Source organism: Galeopterus variegatus, unplaced genomic scaffold (genome assembly GCF_000696425.1).
Source record: "Galeopterus variegatus unplaced genomic scaffold, G_variegatus-3.0.2 Scaffold2344, whole genome shotgun sequence".
NCBI lineage: Eukaryota > Metazoa > Chordata > Mammalia > Dermoptera > Cynocephalidae > Galeopterus > Galeopterus variegatus.
In genome coordinates, this window is record NW_007728455.1 from 236,379 (window position 1) to 259,210 (window position 22,832).

At 39.9% G+C, this 22,832-nt stretch overlaps 1 pseudogene; it reads right to left on the reverse strand.

The window, feature by feature from the left end:
• Nucleotides 1–22,832, reverse strand: part of LOC103597540 — a 48,747-nt pseudogene that overhangs the window by 15,113 nt on the left and 10,802 nt on the right.

A 22,832-nucleotide genomic window follows, 5' to 3' on the forward strand; every position in this document is an offset into this window, starting at 1 on the left:
CTGTAGAGAAATGGCTCAAAAGTTAATGACAGACAGATGGTTTATTCTTGCGATTTCCTCTAAACTTGACTTTGGATTTTTTTATTCCTTAGCCTCATAAAGCTACAGACAAATCAAATGTCAGATCTAAGTGTACCAAGTGTACACAGTTTCAGAATAGAAAAAGAAAGCTGAATGGCAAATAAGAGAAATAGTTACACTCAAGAAGACCATTTGGAAATGTTGACTTTTACAAAATGAAATCATATATAAGCAAACACATCCAGTAAGTCAGACTCCTGGCAGAAATGCAAAAAGTAAATAAAAGTAAGTTTGAAGTCCATATGTATATATGCACATGAGGGTACTTCAAAAGGCACATGGAAACATTAGTGCTACCTTTTAATTCTATTTTTCCATGAACTTTTTGAAGTGCCCTCATTCACTAACACACACACGCACACACGTATATACACATATCATATAATTATAACGTATGAAATAATGTATACAATATTATGTATTAAATATAAATGCACACAGAAAAATATATCCTGCAGGATTGACTACTACAACTATGCTTTGGATTTCCTTTTAAATCGTTTTTTAGTGATAAAAGGATCCCTTTTTATTAGACACAGACATTAAATTTGCTTAGCATCTTCTGACAATTGTGTCCCCATCTTGTGCTTTGTACAAAGTGTCCAGTTTTAAAACCAGCACAGCTGAAATGACTAATGGCCTGGGCAAAGGGGCACTTCCGCTTGGTTTAACAGGATGAAGACAAATGATGTTGCCTGCCCTGCAGAGACGCCCAGCCCTGCTTGAGACGCAGACATCAGGACTCACCAGATACTGGGTAAAAATGGAAACATCCTCTGTCAAAGTTCATTCTCACCAACCTCCCCAGTCTAGGGGAACTTACCCCCATAAAAGATACAGTTCTATTTCCTGCATTGTCCACATCGTTGGTCACAGTTTTCAGGTCGTGAGAGGAAAGGGCCTTCATGGAACTTAAATGATTAAAACATGCACATAAGTATAAAGCAGAGGAAGGCTGCTGGTTAATGAAATAATCTTAGAGACCCCTGAACACTCTTTGGAAAACACAAGGTTACAAATGGAGGGACTGGCTAGCTCTAACTTGAAATTGAACTGTGAGGGACCAGTGACCCCTGAGGCATCCATTGGCTTAATTTGTTGCTGGGGCCCCAGCCCAGGCCTGGGTGTCTAACTGATCCCTAGAGGAAGAAGGCAATGCCAGGGTGTGTGTGGCCCCTGGCTCAGGTCTGAGAGTGTGAAGGGGAAAGCAGATAGTGCAGCACTGAGAACACAAGACACAGCCCTCTCCCCTGGGAGGGGAGAGGCATCCTGGCTTGATGGTGGCTCAACAGAGTGTCCATCTGCACATACCTCTGAGGGGGAGGTTGGCTCCTGAACAAATGAGAGACTTCTCCTGGGCCCCCCAGACATGCATGCTGCATGGACACTGTGGGGAGTGAAGGCCATGTAAACACCCAGGGGGGAAGAACCAGTGACACATGAGTTTGCATGCTAATGTGACCTCATTGGCAACCAAAGGCCAGAGAGTCTTGAGGACACTCAGGTTAGAGCAGTGCATCTCAAATGCTCTGCAGTAAAGGATCAGTGTTTTCTCCCTAATCCACTGCCCACCAATAATTTTGTAAAATACAATAAAAATGTCACAGTAATATCAAATTGCTATAAAAATCTCTAAGTACTTCCACTTGCTCTCCGTTCTTATCAGTTCACAGACCAGAAGGTCCATAGACCACAGTTGGAGGAACACAGGGTCAGAGGACATATCCTTTTACTTTGCAATGATGTAGGGATGTCTCCAACCTTAGAGGATGGCAAGTCTGAAATCGACTCACATCATTCTTCTGGCCCAGACCTTTATCTCATCTCTTCTGTTTTAGCCCTTGCTAAAGGACTTTAGCATTAGGCTGTCCAAGTAGGCTCCTTATAAATTGTTTATGAAGTTGAGTCAACACTCCAGTAATAGCTAAGTCTTCCAAGTGACATTCTTTCTTGCTTTCCTTACTCAGCCATTTGTAGTCTTAGAGAGCAAGGGCCACTAACTGTTTAAACCACATTCATTAGGCACTTGCTAATTCCAAGAGTAGCCAGATTTGGGTCTGGAAGATTTCCAGATTTGCAAGGATTGTTCTGAGCCCTCAATTTGGATGCTCTATTCAAAATGCCCAAGCTCCTGGGACAGGCACTAGGTCCTGGGACTCCTGGGTGGAGGGTAGGAGTGCCGGGGAATGTCAGCCTCAGGTACACAGTTCTTGCCAGGTTCAGGACGGCCTTGGCCCAGGTTTGGTTGCTGCACACAGGGTTCATGTGATGCCTGTATCTGTCTCCCACATTCCTCTCACTTCTTACTGCTGTCATTCTTGTGGTCATTGTCACCTTCTGGCCGCTGGAGCTGGGGGGCCAGTCTGAGAGGTCAACACAGGGAGGCTGTGAGGAACATTTCTCTGCTCTTAGTCACTGTTATGTAAAGTCGTACCGGGACCCTTCCTTTATTACCTGTCTCCCCTTCCTATCAGATAGATTGTGTCTCATGTGCAGTCTCTGGGCAACCCAATATCCAGCTTCTCCATCTTCAGTTTTTCTTAGGAATCTTTCCCTATTGTTCCTCCTTATAAGGGACCCTAACTCATAATTCACTTCTTCCGTCACTTCCGGGATTTATCTTTAGTGGGGGTGGTGGGTGGGGGGTGGAAGGGACTCTTTTCTTAAAATATTATTTCATTAACTTGGCCTTTTGGCATAGAGGACCCACCAGCACTGTTCCAGGCCAGGCCAAGAGTGCTTTTTTCTCAGCCAGGGTACATTAATCCCTCATTCTCTTCTCCAGCTGCTTATCCCAGAAGGCTGTCTAGGTTTAATTCCTAGTCAGCAGTCATTCTGAGCTTACTCAGCAAGACTAACTCATCCCACATTGCAACTGCCTGGCAAGTGTCTCTTATGACCCAGCCCAACTCACCAAAAGCCAGACATCATTTCCCCCTCCCACCTCTTTTCATCCAAGCAGTCGAAGTTTTTATCAATGAGCTCCAGGCACTTAATTTAGGAAGGACTTCTCTAAGATCCCATCTCAATCTATGTCCATGGGATAACTATCCTACAAGGGGCACAGTGATAAGAGGGCTGTGTAACCACATCTGTTTGGCAAGGCTTTACTCCATATGTATTTCTAGGAGATTCGAAAAGCAAATCAGCATGTTAAGGTCTCTGAGAAGTATTGGAGCAAAGAAGTCTGTTTTATCCTCCTTTTAAAAACAGCATTTCTCAAAGATACTTGTGTCCCAGAGTATTTGTTTCATGAAAAACAATCACCACAATAATAACAAGAGTTTCATGGTAACCAGGCTTGGAGGCCTTACACCTTCCTTCAAGGAACACTACCAAGTATCTCATATGTGGAAAGCCCTACGAGCAGGAGCAGAGATATACCAAGAAACAGCACAGACATTGTCCCTGCCATTTTTTTTAGATTTCATGATAACCCTGAGAAGTGTGTATCTGCTTGCTCATCATCAAGAAGGGATAATGTGGCTTGGAGAGGTTAAGCAACTTCCCTGACAGTCAAAGGTAAGTCTCCCTGATTCAGAAGTGAGTATTTTTAAAGTTGACACTATATTGTCTTATCATTTTACTTTGAACTCAGTGGAAGAAATGATATCCAAGTCAGGAAATACTGTGATTAACCATTCAATAAATCAGACATATTCTCTTCCCCACCCTCCAAATATACCCTTCCTCTTTCCTGGTCTTCACTGAGCAGTCATGCTGCCCTCCCTGGCATGCTCACCCTCCTCGATGCCACCTGCCAAAATGCTACTCCTTTTACAGGGACAGCTCAAGGTCTGTCTTGGCCAGCAAGCTCTCCCTGACCATTGCAGTCTATGCGAAGTGTCCTTCCTCTGAACTCATGCAGCTCATCCAGGCTGCACCACTCACCAGACACTTACCATATTATGTTCTGTGTGGTTAGTGCACTCTTGAGTGGAAGTCTCTTATTTCACCAACTAATAAGACTTCATTTCCTTGAGGATCGACAACATTTTCTATAGTTCCTGGTTAACTCCCACTAAGTCTTATAATGTTGTCAACCAGTACCCAAGGGGAGATGGTGGGAAATGAAAAGACACACTTTATGGGGTCAGGAGGACCTTACAAGATGATGACCTGTAAGGCATCCTAGTTTATTTTAGGTTTCTTTTTATAAGCCAATGAAAATAACAAATCGTACTGATTAAATCAGTTATGTCTGGTACCAAGCTGTTTATAGAACATTTTCAGCTGCCACAGCGCTTGAAGATTCATAGCTAACTGCTTATCAACAAAATAAGAACATAAGTTTCTCATTTACAAAGCTTCCAGGGTCCTGGGTTCAATCAAAGTTCAGACCTCAAGGGGAGGGAGAAAGGCAAAGTAGGCAAAAGGGATGCCAGCCTTGCTGGCTTCCCTAGAATAGCAAGGACTGTGTCAGCTTACTATTTAGTACCTCACATTACAACATTCAATTCAGTGTTTCAAGACCACTGGCTAAAAAGATTTCAGGACAAATCTCTGCTCTATACCCTTTGGCAACACACTATGATTCCCTTCTCCTTTCTTCTCTTCTTCAGTTCCTACCAGGAAGGACAGATGGATATTGGTGAGACATGGTTCCCGCTATCTCAGGACTAAGGAGACTGAAGTCACAGAGTTTGCCAGGAAGACCCTTTGCTGATGGGCTGCTTAACTCTGGATCTATGTAAGCTTATATTCTAGACCATTTTAACAAAAATCTCAAGGTCAAACCAAGTATAATTTGATATAAGCAGAAAAACTAGTTCCTAAAGCCACAGTATGTTCCGACATGCCACCACTAATGATAGACAAACTCGGTGGTAGCATTCAAGGTGAAAAACTGGTTACAAAGCTCCTTTCTGGGGAATAAATTCTGCAGAAAGAAATAGAACATGTTTTTATTTATATATATACATATATATACATGCATACATATATATTCAAAATATATATAACAAAACAAAAATATATTTTGGGTAGATTTTTTTCCTTAGTTCACATACACACAAAAAATGTTTGTTAAGAACTGTAATCCTTTAAAATAACTGAGTTAAAAAATGATTTTCACATTTTGTAGAGCATAGAATACATGGTTAACCTTAAAACATTTACCACACAAAGCATTCGAATAATTCTTCTGGCTTATCATGAAAATTCTTGCAAGTCTCAAGCCTGGGCCACTTTTTAGGACAGTATACAAAGGAAGCAGAATAGGAATAGCCAAAGTCTAAAGAACCAGAGAGAAGGTCTGACTGGTACGCAATCAACGTGAGTCAAAAAAAATTTGTTGACTAATGCCAGGTTTCAATATTTTCCCAATTGAAGGGAGTAAAACACACAAAATTTCTACATAATCATTGCTATTTGTTAAGTTGCTATGCATATTTCCCTGGTTGCTCACGTCAATCCATCAATAACATGGGAGAGACAAAAATAAACAGCTACCACGATGGCCCCGTTTTCAGGAAACTGACATTGTGAAATAAAGACAGCCCTGGAACACTGGCCCACTCACAAAGAAGAGGAGCTGCTTGATGTGAGCACCAGATTTGGAGTCGAGTTGGCCTTCAGTCTTGGAGCTTATGACCCCTATTAGTTACCTGGAACACTGGCCCACTCACAAAGAAGAGGAGCTGCTTGATGTGAGCACCAGATTTGGAGTGGAGTTGGCCTTCAGTCTTGGAGCTTATGACCCCTATTAGTTATATGACCTTGAAACTTCCCAAACCTCCATGTTTTTAATCTGCCAAATGGAGATGATCAAAACTTGCTTTTATATACATCATTTCATTTAAATCCTTATAACAACCCAGGGAAGTAAATAAAAAATATGAAACACTATAAAAACACAAGATATCCATAGTATCTGAATGTTTGAACTGTAATAAGAATAAATATTCTATTCCCATTATAGTTCTAAAAAAATTGACAGTTCTATAAAAAGGAATAAATTTTCCCTGATATTGTGGAACATGTAGGGTATGAACACATAGGTCAGCAGTAGTTCAACTGACATCCTAACTCACACACTGAGGTGGGACATAGTATCTGCCATCATCACCCGTGGCTTCACACAGTGGCAGGGACCCATAATCCTGGGGTGGCGGCTGCAGAAGCCACACTGAGCAAGCCTTATTTGGGTCCGTGAAAAGAGGATGAGGTAACTTGGTCTTCAGAACCACACTCGCACCAGGGAATTCTGATACAGAACAGGGTGGGTCCCTGCTACTTGGGGATGTTAGGGTAGGAAAAACAGCAAAAACAATGGGAACAGATGACCCATAAGGTCCAACCCAAGTCTAAAATCTGTGATTTCACAGTTCTCATTTCCACGCCCACCCAAGTTGAGATTTTATCAACTATAAGAATCATCTAATGGAAATATACGTGAAAATCTTTCTTTCTTCCTACTGGCCAGGAGCTGGAGCAGGAAACAAGTCACAGTGTGGGGATAGAGGGTGACACAGAAACCAATAATACCCACAGAGCTAACGTGCTAGGGGGAGCTCAGGAAAAGGAGCAGCCCACTTTGGGATCTGAGTATAACATGCAAGTTCTGGTCAGTTGAACTATTGCTGACCTATGGTGCTGACCTGGGTTCTCAGACACAGGGAGGCAAGGTCAGGACAGGCGCAGAGCACGTTGAAAAGGGAAAGGAGAAAGTTAATTAGGGCTGTAGCTATGAAAACTATGTTTTGCATAGTTCAACAAACGTGACAAGGGAAATTTGGCCACTTCAATATACTTTTCTTGCCAAACTAATATTCAGTAAAACAAGCACCAGAAACTCAAAAGTTTCCAAACTGTAGTGATTATGTGTCCTTTAACATAACTGTCTTCAATTATTTAACCAGAATCAGTTTAGCCAGAATAAATAAAAGGCATTTAATTTTTTGTAGCAACCAGATTTACCCTATTTTGGAAACTTTTAAAATAGATTACTGTATTTTTCAGATTACTAGGGTGTAATAGTTTGCTTTTTAAAAATAATACTAAATGACACCTCAATGGCCTTTAAAAAGTTGATAGAAGCACAGCACTTATTCTCAGAGAAAAGTTACAAGACAGAAAAAGGTTTTAGAAGAATCTTGGTTAGCATTTCTTTCACTGTTTTTTGAAAAAGTTTCTTTTCATGAATTCAAATGCTTATTAAAGCATATAAAAAATTTTTAAATTTCTCCAAAAAATAGTTGTTTTTTTTAAAAAAAATAGTTACAACAAAAAGTTTTTCTCTATTTTTCTTATAGAAGTATGAGAGCTCTCTCTACCACTTACTGGTGGCATGGCCAACCTACATTCTCTCTTTAAGACACAAATCTGCCAGTCTCCTGTGACTGTATCACCTACCTCGTGTGCTTGGAGGGATTTAAGAACTAGTACAGTGAATAGCCCTGTGGATTCCAATCCTTGCTCCACTTTAGAACCAACTGGGACTTTAAAAAAATGATGTCAAGCCTCATTCCAGAGACTCCTATTCAACTGGTATAATGTGAGGCCCAGGCACTGGTATTTTTAAAAGCTTCCCTGTTGTTGAGAACAACTGGCTAGTCTGACCATCATTAAAAATTTTATTAATGATTAATTATTAGTGTCTTTCTCCATCTATGTTTTACTGGTAACTCATATAATTTAAAGAAGTCGCAATGCACAGGGTTAGTGTTTTGTTTTGTTTTGTTTTGTTTTTTTCCAACATCCAGAGCATGTTGAAATTTTTTCGTTTCCTGTGTTGTGTCCACCTCAGTACTTTTTTGTGGAGGCTATAACAAATTCAACTTTTTTTTCTCCTTTTTTATTATCCCTGCCATTAGGTAAATCTTTCCCCATCCCTGTGATAAGGGTGTGGTTGGGCCAGAGAAGCTCCCTTAGCTCTTTCCACATCAGCCAGGCTGAGATTCTTGCCAGAGAGCAGTCCAGAGGTTGCAGGGCCCCAAAGCAAGTGCTCACTGAAGTCCCCGACAGTCCCCTTGTGCACAGGGTTTTTATATTTAAGATAAGAAATTCCCAAGAAAGTAAAACTAGATGGTCACTTCACAGGAGATTCTTGCCAGAGAGCAGTCCAGAGGTTGCAGGGCCCCAAAGCAAGTGCTCACTGAAGTTCCCGACAGTCCCCTTGTGCACAGGGTTTTTATATTTAAGATAAGAAATTCCCAAGAAAGTAAAACTAGATGGTCACTTCACATCCTGGCTCTCTTTGCTTCTTTAAGGACACCAAGGAGAGAGTAGAGGGTAAGTGCACATGGACCATAAAGACAGACAGCCACTTCAGTGATTCCTGCCCCACCCCCTTACCAGCAGGTCCTCCTCTGAGGAGGGGGAAAGGGAAAAGAGAGGAGGGTCGCCTTGAAGCTTTTGTTAAATTCCTGCAGAGAGAATTCTTTCTGGGACTTGTTGGCAAATTCTTTCTAGGAAATGTTATTGGCATCATCCTACAATAAAAGATGATATTTTATACCATGTCAAATGTTTCTAAACAGAGAAACACTTAAATCTGAACACTGACTTAAGTTAAAATCCTACCTGGAAAGATGCTCAGTCCTCTGTTTACTTCTGAACTAATGATCAGAGCCCAGGTCATGATGCTAAAAATTTGTCCAGCTGCAAGTTTCAAACCATCAGTAACCTAAAAGTTCAAGCCTCCTGACATTGCTCCTTCAAAGGAAAAATTAGACTCTGGTCAATTTGGTTGTTCTGCAGAAGCCACCCAGTTTCACCCTTTTCCCACCTGCTCCCCTGCAAAACACCCCTTATTAATTTGAGAGTGTGTTACTATAGTCACTGAGCTCACCAGATCAAATACTGTCAAAGACACAAAACAATATCAATATAGGTCTATAATACAGATTTTCCCCATCTCGTGACATAATAAAAGAAAGAAAATTATTGAGATATGATTCACATACCATATAATTCCCCATTTAAAGTGTATATTTCAATGGTTTTTGTATGTTCACAGAGTTGTGCAATCATCACCACAATCAATTAAATTTTTTTTTTCATCACTCCAAAAAGAAACGCTGTGCCTGTTGGCAGACACTTCCTATCTTCCCTCAAGTTTACCCCTCTCCCCCAGACCTAGGCAGTCAATAATCTACTATCTGTGCCTATGGACATTACATATAAATGGAATCATACAATATCATTAAAAATTTTTCTAAATCAAAGAAAGCAAAGAAGTTATCTCAAAGAAATTATTTAAATGTTAAAAACATCCATCACCTGCATTTTATTATTTTGAAATCAGTTTATACCAGTAAAAGTAATGCATACATAACACACACACACACACACACTCACACACCCTAGTAATTTCTGAAACATTGATAATACTGCAAGTCACAATTGGGGGAAATAAATAATACTTAAGTCCCACCACCACCACCAAATAGCTGCACTTCTAATTATTTATCTATCTCTATTCATCTATCTCAAATTCCTCGAAGAGGGGAAAGAGAAGGGCAAGGAAAGACCCAGCCTTGCTTTTGTTAAATTTCTGCAAGGAGGAAATTCCACTCCCACACTTCTGTCAAGGGATTAGTAATACCAGCAAAGTTAGAAATTAACTTATGTGCAAAGATGAAACAGAGACAGACCCTATTGATCTAGTTCCCAGGAGTGCTTTACCAATCTGGCTCATAAATCACCAGGCCAGATCACTATGCAGAGAGCCCAGTGTTCACATTCCCCTCACCCTTTGAAAATATGCGTCCAGTAGTAAATTTGGAGGCTCACAGGTCTTTGCATCATGCAATGGGTATCTTTGTTGCCCTCAGTGACATGTGGCAAGGAACAAAGGAGGTATGGTTAGACTCTGCAATCACATACAAGTACTCCCTTAATAAAACAATTGAATAAAAGATAGGTTGATGGCTTGACTGTGTCTCAAGTCCCTGTTTTCTAAGCAAATCCTGAGAGTTCGGATTCCTCACACACACAAAAAAGGTTACAGACTGTTAAAATTTTTCCAGTACACTCAAATATCACAATTAAAAAAAAAAAAAAAACAGAGAAAGAGAGAGAGAAGTCTGAGCTTGCCTAATTCAGAACAAGGGTCCATAATCAAATGTTATTTTTCATTTGCTTGTTTTTCTAGAAATAGCACTTTGAATATTGTATTTAATGAAACATGAAATGAAGACACTTTGAAAACTTTATGTATCCAGAAACAAAATAAAGATGGGATCAAAGGAATTATATCAAAACAAATATAGACTATGGCACGGGGTGTGCCCTAACAGACTAATTATGACAAAAGAAGGGTAAGGAGGGAAATACAAAGTGGAGTTGACCTGTGGATTTTCTATTGCACAATCTCAGATTTCCCGACAGTACTTTCGGAAGGGTGACTTAAATAAATCACTTAGCCTCCCACATCTTAGTTTTATCAACCTACTTAGGTTGTTATGTGGAATAATGAATTAGATTAATAGCAGAGCACTTTGCAAATATAAAATGCTAAGAGAGACTAATGAAACCTAAGTCTTTGTTTGGGACTGATGATGGACAGATGTACCAGGGGAGAACCAGCTGGTTTCAGCAAAAGACTCCTCTGCAGCTGGGCTCCAGCCACTTTGAGGGTTATTAGCTTGCCCTCATGTCCATTTAGAAAAGGTAATGGATTAGCACTGATATAGAGCTTGCCTTTAACTCTCCTTCCTGCTTTTTTAGGAGAAATTATTTTCTCTACTCACCAAAAGCAAATATTGACCTGGTGGTTGACAAATAAATCAAGAGAGCGAATTTTTGTTTTCATTCATTCATGGCAAATAGTAATCTCAGTACTTCAACCTGATCTGCCTTTCGATGGTTGGTAGCTAGTGGAGAAAGCCCATCTTTAATGTCAGACCAAATTAATCTTTCTGAGCCTCAGTTTCCCCATCTCAAAAATGTCCTCCCTATAGCTCAGAGGACTTCTAAAGATAAAATGAAATGGATGACGTGACCACACCTCCTGCAGTGCCTGACAGGTGGTGAAGAGTCAGTGATTCCATTGTAGACAGTACAGCTTTAGAAATTCAAAATTTCTCTCATGCAAGTATGTAGAGCAGTTCTCTCAACTTTGAAAACATAATTCTTTCATAGAAATAAAAAACTTTCTAAGCACTCACCTAATAATACTTGGACTTATGGTACCTACTAATAAAAAAACACGTAATTAACAGAGCCCTCCTATCAATTCAGTGCCTCTTTAAGTGAATTGCATTTTACTGATTAGCACATCTGCACACAGTTAAAAATGGAAACACACACGTGTGTCTAGAAACAACGCTTTAGTCCATATGTGGGTAGATTTGGGATCCCGTTGCAATAAAACTAACCCCCATGGGTCCCAGGCTGCAGGTTTGGAGCCACTAGAGGGGAGCATACACATAGTAAATTATTTTCAGATGCTTCAGGGATTCTTTGGATTAACTGCAAAAATAATCAGAAAGTCGCCACATTTGGATTTAGAATATGTTTTATCTTTATTTTCTTTACTATATTTTCAAAGGGGATGATTAAAAATAACTGAAATGATATGGCTTTTTAGCTCTCCATCATGCCCTCCTGGCTCATGCTTCCATCATCTACTGCAGGCTGGGAATGGCCCACTTCCCTCTTGGTCCACTGATCAGGGCAGCCTGGAAACTCAGCCAGGCACCCTTGCAAAGCAGTGGGTCACCTTGTATGGATTCATAGTGGCTGTTTGGCTTATTGATTTATTGATGTACTGGGGAAGAAGAAAAAGCCTTTCAAAGTTAGGGTCTCATAATTACAGTTATACTCATTCATTCATTCATTCAATCATTCACTGATCAAATATCTGTTTGTTTTGCTCACTGATGGGTCCCTAGCATCTGGAACATTACCTGGGTACATAATAGGTGTTTGATGTTATTTCATTCTCTCAACAAATTTTTATTAAGCACCTATTATGTTCCAGCCACTGTTCAAGGTGCTAAGCATACAAGAATGAAGAAAACAAAGGGCCTGCCTTTACAGCGCTTATACTCTAGTGGGAAAGACAGACAACAAATACGTGTCCAAATCCATCTATACTATAAGGTCAGGTAGTCAGGAAAAGGGATGGAGACTGACAGAGAAGAGATGCTATCTTAGTGGGTGGTAAGGAAAGAGCTCTCGGAGAAGCTTATGACCTTACATTAAAATTTGAGTAAGCCCCATGAGAGTTATCTGTACTCTCTAATGTTTGCTATAATTAGCCTTAGTAAAACATGTCACCTTTTCAAAAATTATAGAGCATGGAAAGTTTTTAGATGGCTTGTGGTTTTCAGTCCGCAGCTCTCAGGTATGACTATCACATTAACCACTGATTGAAACACATTTTAGTTTCACATTCGTTTTCTCTATGACATACTAGTGTGTACAAACACGCTAGCTGGCCTTCATTAATTTGAGCCTGGGTGAAATTCTGGATGCTTCGGCCAGGAAATGACCTGAGAGCCAAATGCCCATTACTTGGTGGAGTGACCCAGTAGGCCAGGTCCTGTGGGGAGGAGTCCTCGTCTTCTGCACAGAGGTCGCCACTGGCAATCTCAGTGACAGAATTCACCCACACCTTAAGAAGAAGAGGACAACAGATCTTTCAAGGATCAATTCCAATCACACCACATTAGTAAACTAGATAGCTATGACACCTTAACCTCTTGCACAAAGATTTAAAAACTAAATCAATTTGCCAGAGTTTTTAAAGCATGAGGTTTCTTAATTCAAAACAGACACATAATTAAATGCCAGATGAAATGCAAGGCATGCAGTGTTGTTTAATTTATGAGGTTTATAAGGTTTTGATAAAAAAAAATAGTAGTTGCAATTATTTATTCAAATTAATTATTTAAAATGCATGTGCCTTTATACAAAGTATGATAACAATAAAAGCTGATGGTTACTAAGCACCTTCTGTGTACCTGGCTAAATACTCTGCAGGGATACAGAACCTACCTCATAGGGTTGATTTAAGGATTTTATTCAGCACTTCTAGAAGCAAATAATTTCAGCAACTTTTAAATAGTTGAGAGAAAACACACACACTGCACATTATTTTCTTCTCTTTACCCTCCTGTCTTGCAGGAAAACAAGTGTCTGGTTCCTATGGCCTTGCAAAGTTTGCTATGCTGATAGCTCACACCTACAATTGCATCTGAGCAATATTTCCTGTTTTCCAGTTACATTTAAAATCTATTTACATTGCCTAAACATCTTAATTCAACAATTCATCAAACATTTGTTGAGCATCTACTGTGTTACGGTCAATGTTCTGGGTGCTTGCAACACGTCAGTAAACAAAACAAAGTGTCCTGTCTTCATGAAGCCTACATTCCAGCAGAAGCAGATGAGAGGACACAGAGAAGAAAGAACAGGCATAATAAATGAATTATGTGGTGTGCTAGAAAGTCATAGCACTGTGAAAAAAGAAAAAAGCAAGATAAGGGGAATTCAGGAGTGGGCGACGCTAAACGGGAGGCTAGTTTGAGGACAGGCTGTAAGGGAGACATGTGAACCTGTGAATGTCTAGGGGAGGGCCCTCAAGGGAGCTGCCCCATCTGCTGGAGGACCAGCAAAGGGGTCAGTGTGGCGGGAGCAGAAGCAGCAAGATGAAGAGTAAAAGGAGGTGAATCAAAAATGTAACAGAAGTTCAGCTCATGCGGGGTCTTGAATGCCACTCTGGCTTGTCCTTGAGTGCAATGGGGAATCATTGTGGGGCTTCGGGAGAGGAGTGAGCAGGTCTGACTCAAGTCTTCACAGAATCCTCTGGCTTCTGTGTCAATAGTCTATGCGAGGGCCAGGGCAGATGCAGGAGACCCGGTAGGAGGCAAATGTAATAATCCCAAAAGGGGATGAGAGAAGAGAGTGGCAAGAAGTAAGCAAACAATTCTGGGTGTCTGCTGAAGGTAAAGCCAACAGAGCTTCCGACCGATTAGCTGTGCTGAGGTGCAGAAGAAGGGAAGGCCACGGGAGGCCATGGCGCAGGCCTCAGCGACTGGACAGACGGACGGGGCCACCGCCAATTGAAATAAGGACAGCTGCAGGCAGGGGAGATGTGGGGAGTAAAATCAGGAGTTCAGTTTTGAACTTGTTGGATTTAAGATATTTATTTGGACACTGAGCCACATCTGATGGAACTAGGCTGTTATGAGTGTCTATAATCATGTAGTCACATGATATTTACACTGAGCCACATCTGATGGAACTAGGCTGTTATGAGTGTCTATAATCATGTAGTCACATGTTGTAACTGTGAACACTAACACTAAAAATGAGTGGCTTTATCACTAACTCTATTTGCATATTTCTATCTGCATTTACGTTTTATACGTTTTTTTCTTACCCACAGAAACTATACACATTTCTGAGCTTATGTGTCATTCTTTGCTCTCTGACTACAACCTTATTATCTTCTATGCTTTTTACCAACTTGTTTAAAAATTCAGCCCTAAATAATTTAGTAGATTATCTCTCCAGCTAAAGGGAGCTATTCTCCTCAGTAGAACAGGCAGTTTATGATATAACAATCCATGCTCACTCACCATCTAATAACTATTTAAACCTTGTTTTAGACAGGGAGATCAGAAAATATACAGGATTCCTATGTTTTCATATCAGGCATGATNACACTGAGCCACATCTGATGGAACTAGGCTGTTATGAGTGTCTATAATCATGTAGTCACATGATATTTCACTAACACTAAAAATGAGTGGCTTTATCACTAACTCTATTTGCATATTTCTATCTGCATTTACGTTTTATACGTTTTTTTCTTACCCACAGAAACTATACACATTTCTGAGCTTATGTGTCATTCTTTGCTCTCTGACTACAACCTTATTATCTTCTATGCTTTTTACCAACTTGTTTAAAAATTCAGCCCTAAATAATTTAGTAGATTATCTCTCCAGCTAAAGGGAGCTATTCTCCTCAGTAGAACAGGCAGTTTATGATATAACAATCCATGCTCACTCACCATCTAATAACTATTTAAACCTTGTTTTAGACAGGGAGATCAGAAAATATACAGGATTCCTATGTTTTCATATCAGGCATGATGGGCCAGAAGATAAAAATCCATTCTGATTCTTTCCAACTACTTACTGATACCACAGAAAAAACTACTTTGTGAATTATCTCCTCACTTTTTGAAAACTAACAGCTGAGATCATGAAGTAGTTGTACATAAATAAATATCCACACACTCCATATATGCACATGTGCGAAAACGCATGCACATACACACTAGAACTTATATATCCAAATGGATGTTTAACTCCTCAAGTGACTGTGTTGAAGAGCAGCACATGCCAATAACAATATAACTGCCCAAAATTCTTCTCTTGAAATTATTTTCAGGTTGTTCAGAAACACTTGACTTTGGCTTTGTCCAGTCCAGTTGGACTGTCTGTTTCAAATCACTGCTTTGCCACTTACTTGCTATGTGACCTTGGGCACATCTCTTAACTTGCCTGTGCCTTAATTTCCTCATCAGTAAACTTGGAATGATAGCATCATTATGTATACTGAGTGACTTAATATATGTAAAGTGCTTAGAACATCTTTACCTGGTACATGGTAAGCATTCAATAAATATTAGCTTTATGTTACCCATATTCTCATAAGATTTGGTTCTAAGGATGAATGTGATTTTTTAATATTACTTAAAGTTATTCCGAGTATGATGATTGCCACTACTGAGTCTATTCTATAACACATACTGCAGATTTTGTTTAATCCCACAGCATTCCTTCAAAATTCAGGGTGAGTATTTTTTAATGTTTAATGATTGTGTTCTCAACAGATGCTCCTATATCTTGCCATTTGGAATATACCCACTGAAGATTTTTCAGCAGTAAGCTCTAAGGACTTCAACTTTTAAATAGCAACCAGAAATGCTAACCAATAGAATATTCAAATTATAAGGCTTTGGCCTTCATTTAACCGTGGAAAGGCTACAGTTTCTATAAAATGTGCAAGTTGCACTGTTCAACAAAATTCCAGGCCCGCTCATTCCAGTTTTTCACTTTTTACATTTTTAAATCCGTCTACGTATTTTATCCTTATTTCTTCAGAAACTCAAGCTGATTTGGAAATGTGCTGCCATTTCTCTTCCCGTGACTTGTAGACACTCATTTTTTCCAACACCGTGCACACGAAAGCTGGACCAAGCATGTTTTCCACTGTAGTTATTCCACTGTGAACACAGCTTTTTCTCCCCTCATGACTCTAGAATATACCATCTTCCAAAACAAATGGAAAACTTGCCACTCAAAACAAGAGCTAGTAACCTCAGGTCTTCATTTCCACTCGAACCAAGTTTAGTTCAATTCATAGCCCTATTGCTTCGGGGAGGACTAATTTAGGGCCCAGGGCTTAGGAACAGAAACTTCAGATATGTGGGAAGAAGAAAAACAAAACTCCAACCTTGAATTCAGATTTAAAAGTGATCCAAAGCCCAAGAAATAATGTTTCAAGGACTAAACATCTGAAAAAATTAATACTTGAACCTGGAATACTATTTTTTTAAAATTCACCTTTAGCTTTTAGAGGAGGTTAATGGGATTTAGAAACTTAATTATGATACAATTTAATCTTAATTATGATCCTAATATTTAAAAACACTGACCTTGTTTTGAGTCTCATAGGAGGGATGCGCTATGCTCATGAATTCACTATCCCACCATTGCAGCAAGCCCCACCCCACCCCACCCCAGGTCTTCACTTGTCATCTCAGACTTTGCTGCCCTAATTATTCCACTGTGCCTAGGTCTCAACACTCTTTTTAGTGTTGACAAGTACTTATCAAAAGCAAGCAAATGGTTCTATTTTCAGTATAAAAACAACAAAAGAAAATATACAGAATTATTGAAAGAGAAACTTGAAAAATAGGAAAATGAAGCCCCCTTGTGGACACAAATATATTTTATCAGGTATGCACGAAAATCACTGGTCATGCCTGAGTACAAAAGTACTTAGTAGAATATATCTCAGAGTAAAATATAAAGGATTGACCTGAGGTGTCTAACTCCAATTCCTAACTCCAGTTCATCAGCACTAAAATGATCTCCCGTACCAATGAATGGACTTGGAGATCAGCTGAAAGTCCTGTGGCTTAAGCAAATGCTGTTTTCATACTCCAGGAGAAAAAAAGTGTATTTGAAATGCTGGGACAGAGAGATTAACATTCGGATTTCTGGCCTTAAACTCCCACCCAGAGTCTGAGGTGCTGTCAGTGGTTCTGTCACCCATACTCCCACCTCCTTTTCCCAAATAGACTGCAGATGACCCTTCTTGCCACCTCCTCAAGACCTTGATTACAAGTAAGGAGAGTGAGTGGTCACGCAGGATAATCTGAAGGTCTTGAGAAAACTGGTTAAAAAATGAGGGACAGCACAGCGTCTGGAGGCCTTATGGGATTCTCACTTAGAACTGCCTTTGCTCCAGACTCTGCCACTGTGTAACTTTGATATTTTAGGAAAGTCACTTAACCTTTTGAGCTTTAATTCCATGTTCTTAAGTTGGAATAAGAGCGCTATTCGCACTCTCTACTTCACCAGGTCCTTGGGCTTCTTTGTTGTAACTGTGAAGGAGGGAGTGGGAGGCACTGTGGTTACCAGCTCAAACTTGTGTCCTGGCTCTGCCGCTTACTGCCTTCCAGTGGCTCTTCACTTTCGACCTTGGGGAAGCATCTACACCTCTGTGCCACAAGTTCCTCATCTTTAAAATAAAAATATCCTGTGGAGTTGTTGAAGATTCAATGAGTAATTGTGAAGTGCTTAGAATAATGCCAGGCACAGAGTAAGTACTATGTAAGTATTAGCTCTCATGATTATGTAAGTGGTTGTTATTATTACTGTTTGCTATGATCTGAAATCTAGGGGAGAAAAAGTTACTGTCTGAAATAATTCCCTAAATTTGAAACTTTGCCTGGAAAGAGATAACTAGTTACATAGCTTTGGAGAAATTGTTAATGGAAAATGCACTCTCATGGCTCTACTATTTTGATAAAAGGCATATGCTTTATACATTAGCTTTCAGAAAAAAAGTTAAAAAACCCTGATGTGTGGCCATTCTTTAATGTTATTAAAGGTTACCAGTTCACTAGAATACCCTGAAAGTGTCCAACACATGCAATGTCTTTCCAGGCAGATTTCTATGCTCATTTGTCATTGTTATTATATATTATGGTAGATAAGACAGAGATATCACAATTCAATTTTTAAAAATTAGGGAAAAAAGTAAAAGGATGTCTTTAAACTGCCTACAAAGGCTTTCAAAATTAGCAAGACAAATTCCTGGCTGCCTCTTGGCTCTTTTTCATCAAGTCTAAATTATGTTGAGATTGATAATCAACATTGTGATTACATCATAAAATTTCAGTGCACAGGACATCATTATTCCAAAATCCTTACAGCAATTTCATTTACGTTATATTATATATAACAAGAAAGCAATATTGTGATTATACACTGTCATCAACATTCCCTTTTCTTGGAATATATAAAATTTTATGATTTATTCTTTTTCTTTCTTCATCACCATGACTTTGGGCCACAATACCAGTATATAAAGTGAATCAGCTGGTCTGAAGACAATGTACCTCCTCCTTCCATACCAACCTCCTTTCCTGCTGAAAAGAACAAGGCAGATGGGCATGGTTATGGGCAGTTTGGGTTAACCTGGCAGGCAATGCTATGATGAGCTGTCACAGGGTGACTTCAAAGCTGAGGGCAAAACTCTGGCTCCCCTCCCTGAAACACAGGGACCTCTTATGTGTCCTAAAGTATCCTGATGAAGGGGTATTTGAGGAGCAGGGTGGGTTGCTGTATCAGTTCTGTCATTGGCTGTATCATTTCTGTTACAACCCTATAGTACCAGTTACTAGGTGTGTACTGGTGGATAGACGTTTCAATAGATGAAGTCCTGGGACTTGACTCACCCCATAAAAGGACAGGTTCTCCCAGAAACAGAAAGAGCAATGAAAAAAAAAAGTGATTCACACATATAAAAGTATCTAGTTTTGCTAGATCAGTAGTTTACAGTGCTTTTTGATTAACACCCAAAGTAGGGAATACATTTTACACAGAAACCTGGTATACATATGTATATTTGTATGTACGTGTCTAAAATCCAATACATTTATATATAACTGAAGCAAAAGTCTCACAAAACAATATCTACCCTCATTATACACAATGCATTCTAATACTACTTATTTTATTTGTTTTTTTTTAAATATTGGTCTGACCCACTCAATTAATTTCACATCTCCATTCATAGCTTGCAACTTGCAGTTTTAAAACATGGTTGCTGATCATTCCCATTGTGGAGTGTGGCAGAGTGTGCACTCTGTGCTCAGACTACCTGGGCTCAAACCCCACTCTTTGTTTTACTAACTGTACGACCTTGGTCAAGTGACTTAACCTTTCCATTCCCAAGTCTAAAGTAATCCTCCTCATTTTATTTTGAGACACTGAGAGAATTAAATGAGAAACCATTTAATCATTTATGTGATACTTTTAGAACTGAACCTGACTCATAGCAGGGGTTCAGTAAATGCTTGTCTGCTTCACCATCATTATTTCTAGAAGGCCTATGGAACAAAATTGCCTGATGCTGCAGGGGTCCTATTCCCAGAAATCAACTCTCACCATGGAACCTAATATCTTATCACTCTCCTTCTCCTTCCACCTGCTTCAGTCACTCTGAGCTTTTTACATCCTCAAATACACCAGGCCCACTCTAAACTCGCAACTTTTGCTCCTAATTATCCCTTTGTCAGGAATGTTCTTCACACTAATATTCATATGACTGAATCACTTAATCCCCTCTCCCCTACCCCCACCTTTATTCAGAAAAGAGTTAATGTAGCAGCCTAAAACTGCCTTTTCTTAGAAAAGCCTACATGCAAGGTTGGTCCTTGGCTGGCATCTGGGACCTTGGATGTTAAACAGTTTCCTACACTGATAAAACTTTTCCTAAATGATAAGAGTGGCTCACCATGTCTAAACTGTACCAACAATGTGGTTTACGCTGGGAGTCTGGGATTTTGTTACATATTAGGCAGAGGATGCCTACCTGACCAGCCCCCAATAAAAATCTTGGGCACTTGGTCTCTAATAAGCTCCCCTGGTAGAGAGCCCTTTGCATGTGTTGTCACAACTCACTGCTGGAGCAACTCAATGCATCCTGTGTGACTCACTGGAAAAGGATTCTTACAGCTTGACATAGTTTCCTATGGACTTTACCCCATGTGCCTTTTCCCTTTGCTGATTTTGCTTGATATCTGTCACTATAATAAATCTTAGCCATGAGTATACTAAGTCCTACAGATCCTACAAATCAGTGAACCTGGGGGAGGTCTTGAAAACCCCTGACACACAGGCCTCCATGCAAATGCCCCCTCCTTGGAGAGACCTTCCCTGACCACCCTCTGCAATATCAGTATTCTGTAATCACAACCACTCTCTATCACCTTAACTGCCTTGCAGAAAAATATAGCAGATCATCACTCCATTTATAACATAATTTTATTTTCTTCCCTACTGAACATAAGCTCTATGAGGGCATGTAGGCATTCAATGTTTATTGAGGGCATGTAGGCATTCAATGTTTATTGAGCCCCTAAAATGTGCCAGCTACTGTACCAGGCACTGAGGACACCACAGGGAAAAGACAGGTAAAATCCTTTCCAGATGGCATTTACATTTATGGGAGGAGACAGACAATAGATTGTTTATTTGTTTAATATCAGAGAGTGGTGAGCCCCAAAAAGAAGAAAGCAGTGTCCAGGGACAGAGAATGGCACGGTGTTAATTCTGCTGGGAGGTCAGGGAAGGCCTCTTTGGGAACATCACATCTAGAAGCCTGGGGAGCCATAATCTAATCAGGGTTTCCAGAGGAGGTGATATATCCGTGCTTAAAGAGAAGCCCTCTGATTAAATTCTGTACCGTATGACTAGAAGCCAATAAAATACAATAGGTTCTATTCATAACTGTCATAATTTAAACAAAAGAAAAAATTTTGTTTGGCAAATGAGTCAAAACACCTTGGTATAAGAAGACTTTCATTGAATAGCACACCATGACCATTGCCTACAATTAAAAAAGCAAATTCTTCAGATTTCTTCCATTTTAAAACAATCAAGAAAGTCCTACCAAAACTTCTTCTACATCTTTACATCACCAATTATCATGTCCACAGTATTACCTCCTCATCTTCAGATTTTAGACACACTGACTTTAAAACCAAAACTATTAATATGTTTCTCAAAGAGAAGAGAAATGATTTACTCTTAAATGTAAAACTGAAATAGAGCTCCCTACACCCTCATAACATACGCTATCTGCTTCTGTAGAATTGCTTGCTTAACCTAAGTAACTCCATTTTGCCTCCTGTCTGACCTGCAGACTATCCCCCTCTTCTGCTATCTGCTTCTTTAAAACCAAAACTATTAATATGTTTCTCAAAGAGAAGAGAAATGATTTACTCTTAAATGTAAAACTGAAATAGAGCTCCCTACACCCTCATAACATACGCTATCTGCTTCTGTAGAATTGCTTGCTTAACCTAAGTAACTCCATTTTGCCTCCTGTCTGACCTGCAGACTATCCCCCTCTTCTGCATGAGAAACCATTGACCTTCTCATAGAAACAAAAAACATTGCATAGAAACAGGAGCCATACACAGCAAATTATTACATGCAAACAGGAACCATACACAATGAAAACTTGTACGCTTGATTGCTCAAATGGCTTATTCTCGGCCCCTGTGACCTAGCTCCCTAGTTTGCTTTGTGCACCTGGACAAACCTGTGTGCCAACAGGATGTAGTTTTTGCCTTTAAAACCCCACAAGACCAAAGCTCGATGCCGCTCTTCCTTGGTTGCTCCTTGGGAGACGGTCACTGGCCAGCTAGAGTGAATAGACTGCCCTTTTTTGCACGAGTGGTGTGTAAGTGCATTTCTTGTGGGACAGTGCCTCACAACAAAACCTCCACCTAGTCTAGACTGGAGTGAATCTGTTTATGTAAAATGGCAGCTCTACAGTTTCTCCACCTGTCATAAAAGTGCAAGCAAGTTTTACAGTCATAAAATCACAGGGCATTAGAACTGGGAGGGACTGAGAGATCACCAAGTAAAACAATCCCCCTCCGCATGGTTTGGCTATTAAGGAAAGTGAAGCTCAGAGAGATTTTGCTGATGTTCACATGGGAAGTTTACAAATCTTGAAACTCCAGCCTCCCCATCCAAAACCTGCAAGGCAGAGAACAAGTTTCTTACCAGATAAATAAACAAATAAACTCAGAAAGAGCCACCATCGAATGATACATACATCAAAACTGGAAAGTTGTGCCCTTCCCGGCCCAGATCCAGATTAGCCAGAGAATAAGGTAAGAATAAATGAAATGGTCCCCGCCCCCAGCTACTCTTCCTTTTTATCTTCAGAAAAACACCCTTGTATCAAGGTTGCAAGGAGGTGGTCTGGGCAGACCATTGGAGCAACCCCATGGTTCCTGATGGAGACTAGACAGAGACAAAGTCTAGGGTATGCTTTTTCACTCTCACATTTAAATGTTTCTGACCATCTTACATTGACAGGCATATATTATATATGTGTGTGTATGTGTGTGTGTATATATATATACACACACATACATATATGTACACTAAAAGCTGTTATAGCTGTTATTAAGTTGATGGTGTACCTTATAATTGAGTGCACCTCAGAACTGAAACCTGAGACCAAATGGGGCT